General features: G+C 42.9%; 1 pseudogene; it reads right to left on the minus strand.

Annotated features, from left to right (window-relative positions):
- Positions 1-990: 990 nt before the first annotated feature.
- Positions 991-1,107, minus strand: LOC126199800 (5S ribosomal RNA; annotated as a pseudogene).
- Between the last annotated feature and the right edge of the window lie 3,938 nt (positions 1,108-5,045).

The following is a 5,045-nucleotide window of genomic DNA, read 5'->3' on the forward strand; positions in this document are numbered from 1 at the left end:
AACTAATGTTAAATTTCGACGCACTGTCCTAACGGATACATTCGTCTGCGTCGTCTGCGTCCCACATTGATTTCTGCGGTTACGTCACGCAGTGTTGCTTGTCTGTTAGCACTGACAATTGTATGCAAACGCTGCTGCTTTCGGTAGTTGAATGAAGGCCGTTGGCCACTGCGTCGTCCGTGATGAGAAGAAATGTCTGAAATTTGTTCAAAAATGGTTCAAATGGCTCTGAGCACTATGGGACTTAACATCCATGGTCATCAGTCCCCTAGAACTTAGAACTACTTAAACCTAACTAACCTAAGGACATCACACAACACCCAGCCATCACGAGGCAGAGAAAATCCCTGACTCCGCCGGGAATCGAACCCGGGACCCCGGGCGTGGGAAGCGAGAACGCTACCGCACGACCACGGGATGCGGGCTGAAATTTGTTACTCTCGGCACAATCTTGACCCTGTGGATGTCGCATTACTGAATTCCCTCGCCGTAATCAAGCCGGAAACCTTTTCAAATGAATCACCTGAGTAGAAACGACAGCTCCACCAATGCACTTCCCTTTTATACCCTGTGTACGCGATACTACCGCCACCTTTATATGTGCACATCGCTATTCAATGGCCTTTGTCACATCAGTGTATAAGACAGTGAATGCCCGCATGGAGAGTACACAAAAATGAATGTAAATAAGAAAGACGAGCAAACAATTGTAAATAGAAGTGCTACATCTAAGCAGTCTTCAAAAGAATAACTACAAATCTCATGTTAAAATATACGAAACTAACTTAACTCCTCCCGAGCAGGCCGTGAGGGCCAAACGGTACCGACCGGTCGCCGTGTCATCCTCAGGCCACAGGTGTCACTGGATGCGGATATGAAGGGGCAGCAGATCGATCTCCCCGGCCGTATGTCAGTTTAGGAGACCGGAGCCGCTACTTCTCAGTCAAGTAGCTCCTCAGTTTGCCTCACAAGGGCTGAGTGCACCCCGCTTGCCAACAGCGCTCGGTAGACCGGATGGTCACCCATCCAAGTGCTAGCCCAGCCCGGCAGCGCTTAACTTCGGCGATCTGACGGGAACCGGTGTTACCACTGTGGCAGGCCGTTGGCACTTAAAATATACGCAATCAAGTGATTTTATATGTACTATAGACCACTGAAGGTGTCTAACGTTAATAGGCGAAACATATCCGGTCCTCAAGAACAAATTTTAACTGTAGAAAATGAAAGTTCTCTTATCTTTATGATAAAACATAATTGAAGTAATAAATAGCAACTGAAGAAAATGGCTGCAAATATTAACAATAAAATTTGGTTTATTCTGTTTGTTACCGCAGTCACCTTTGTTTCTGTGAAAACATCTTCAAACAGTCAAGAAGACTGTTACAAGTAGTTATCAAAGAGGACAACACGCAACAGAGAGTAATGCAACAACCCTCGGATGTGAAAGTGCGGTGATGTGGTTGGGTTGTCAGTGCGGGAACAGTTCAGGATAGCATATTTCTACTGCTCTCGCATGACATTCACTGAACCCATACGCGAGGTGCATCAGTAAACCTATCCATAGCACTGCTGTATATCAGTGTTAACACAATTAACACTACTGGAAAACAAAACACAAAACAGAAACGAGCAGTAGTGAATGCAAACTAAACTTGAAGGTTTAGAGTGAAAGAGGGCGTTACTGTTGTCAATAGTAGATGCTGTGAGCGAATTAAAACAAGATTCACAGCGCTTACCATCGCCATATTCTCCACTATTTTCATCGCAATACGGCTATAAAAGTAAAAGTAGCAAGAAACCAAATGAAACTTTTTGTATCTTTGCAACTGGCCGCCGGAGACTGTCTGTCCCTTATATTAAAGTATGGAGAAGATATGCCTGCGCAGCTTTTGAAAGTTTGTCGATGGAGTGCTAGTTCATCCTGTGGATCACATGTAACACTTTTATGTTGGGCTGTTGCTTTTGAAGCTGATTAACTGACAGATCCGTTGCTTAACATACATGGCTTCAACGTAAACGTACGAAAAATACACCCGATTCATTCACAGATTATTAGTGTCTTCCACTCCTAAAAATAACAAATGCAATTCTTCCGCTCCTGGAGGAATTTCAAACCAGCTCACTTTATCTGTTGCTCTAATAGGGTGCATTTTGAAGAAATATTAAACTATAGCCGAGCGGGGTAGCCGCGCGGTCTTAGGCGCCTTGTCACGGTCCGCGCGGCTCCCCCCGTCGGAGGTTCGAGTCCTCCCTCGGGCATCGGGCATGGGTGTGTGTGTTGTCCTTAGAGAAAGTTAGTTTAAGTTAGATACCGTAGTGTGTGTAAGTTTACAGGCCGATGACCTCAGCAGTTTAGTCCCATATGATCTTACCACAAATTTCCAAAAAATTATACTTCACAGTATTTTCATGTCAAGTGTCATTTTCATTGTACACATTCCTATTAAATCAATGAGGGGAAGATCAGTTTGGGTTCCGAAGAAATGTAGGAGCACATGAAGTAACATTGATGCTACGAGATGACTTGGTACATATATTGTAGAAAGATTTTAAATTTAGTAAATGGCTTTTAACAGTGCTGAAACACACTCTTTGAAATTCTGGAGGTACCATGGATAAATTACATGGAACGAAAGGTTATCTACAACTTACAGAGTAACCAGATTGCAGTGATGAGTCGAAGGACGTGAACGGGAAGAAATAGTTGAGAAAGTAGACAGACAGGATTGTAGCCCATTCGACCATGCTATTCAATATTTCAATCTAGCAGCCAGTGCAGGAAACAAAGAAGAAATTTGGAAAGAGAATTAAATAGAAGGCAGAAGAAATAAGAACTTCAAGGTTTGTAATTCTATAAAGGATGATCTGTTGAACTAAGTGGATAGTGTCTTTAAGAGAAATTGCAAGACGAACATGAATGCAAGTAAAACAAGGTTCATGCGATGTAGTCGTTTTAAGTAAAGTCATGCCGGAAGAGTTAGGTTATGAAATGAGACTACAAAAACAATAAACGATTTTTGCGTTTGGGAAGCAAACTACGCGACTATGGCAGAATAAAGGCGATATAAAATGCGGAATGGCAGTAACAAAGAAAGCTTCTGTGGAAAATAAATTTTTCCAACATTTAATATGAATTTAAATGTTATCTGGTGTCTTAAAAAGGGATTTTTCTGGAGTGTAGCCTTGTACAGAAGTGAAATTTGGACGATAGACGTAACAGACAAGAAAAGAGTAGAAGGTTTCGAAATGTGGAATTACAGAAGAACGTTTAGATAGGTTGATCGAGTAATTAATGCAGGGGTCCTGAATCCAGTCAGACCCAAAACAAATTTATTGCACAACTTCACTAAGAGGAAGTACAGGACAAACTGGGGCATAGTTGGTACTGGAGGAAAGTGTGTGGGGTAAACGTTGCAGAGAGAGACCAAGGCTTGAGTACAGCAAACATGGCTGGACTAGTGTGAAGAACTATGTGAAACCAGTCTTCGGACTGAAAACACTGCTAAATGAAGGGCAGAAGATGCTATGACAGAAGTAATTTAACATCTTGGGTGAGAAGACGAGAAGGGTGAGATTAAGGAATGCGTGCAGCACGACAAAGTCATTGAACATTGCTGGAGAAGGGGGGAAGAAGGGAAATGAAATGTTGATCTCATTTAAGTACTGAGAGTATTCATAAGAGGAATGAAAAGAAGCGTAGGTGGCTAAGAGAGAGACAGAGAGAGAGAGAGAGAGAGAGAGAGAGAGAGAGAGAGAGAAAGTTACAAAGATGCCGAACGAAATAAAGAAAGGTTAGGATTTCATATCTCAGATACGATTACGTCATTAGAGGCTCAGGAGACATCCGGACTGGACAAGGCTGGGGAAAGAAATAGGCTGTGTTATTTTCAAAACAAAAAACTTGGCTCTGGCTTTAGTGGTCTGGGGACACTACAGGAATTCTAAAACCTTGGTAGCTGGACACCCTAATGCGAGTCCAATACATGAACTAGTGCGTTACCTTGCTCGGTTTGCTCTCCCCCCGAGTAATTTTACGTGGTCGTTCCACTTCAAATTGCTCCGCACGCATACTCATAGGTATTTTATGGACGTAGCTGCATCCAGTGATTGTTCTGCAATCGTGTAATCATACAATAATAGATCTTCCTTCCTCTGCCACTCTCTGTACCAAGTGCCGATCCTCTGCAGCTCTTCCTGCAATTCGCTACCATTTTGCGACTTCTCTGTACGCAACAGCATCATCCGCGAAAAGCCTCATGAAACGTTTGATATTGTCTACTATGTCGTTTAAATATATTGTGAAAAGTAATTAACCTATAATACTCCCTTGGGGCACGTCCGAAGTCACTTTTATGTTTGAAGACTTCTATCCATTAAGAATGACTTCCTGTGTTCTGTTTGGTAGGAGTGCTTCAATCCAATCGCACAACTGGTCTGATATTAAGTGCGCTCGTGTTTTGTTCGTCAGATTTAGGTTGGAACTGTGTTGAATGATTTAAGGAAGTCTACCTGGGCGCTGGAATCTACGCCTTCTGGATCTCGTGGACGAACAGAACGAGCTGGGCTTCACGCGGTCATTGTTGCCGGAACCCATGTTGGTTTCTACGGAGGAGATCTTCAGCGTCTAGAAATGTCACAATACGCGAGCATAAAACATGTTCCAAAATTCTACAACATACCGACTTCAGAAATATAGGCCTATAGTTTCGTGCGTCTGTTCGCCAGCACTTCTTGAAAACTTGTGCTTTTTTTTCCAGTCATCAGGATCACTTCGTTCCTCCAAAGACTTACGGTATACTACTGCTACGAGAGGGGCAAGTATCCTGTCAGGTCCAGTGGCCTTCCCCCGTTGAGGGATTTCAGTGCCTTTTCCATCGCATGAACACTTATTTCGATATAAGCCATTCTGTCTTTCGCGTGACGATTTAAAGAAGACAGTACAGTGCGATCTTGCACTGTGAAACAGTTTTGGAAAAATACGTTCAGTATTTTGGCCTTTTCTGTGTCGTCCTCCGTTTCATTGCCATTATAGTCACTGAGTGTCT

This window comes from Schistocerca nitens, chromosome 8 (genome assembly GCF_023898315.1).
Source record: "Schistocerca nitens isolate TAMUIC-IGC-003100 chromosome 8, iqSchNite1.1, whole genome shotgun sequence".
NCBI classification, from domain to species: Eukaryota; Metazoa; Arthropoda; class Insecta; order Orthoptera; family Acrididae; genus Schistocerca; species Schistocerca nitens.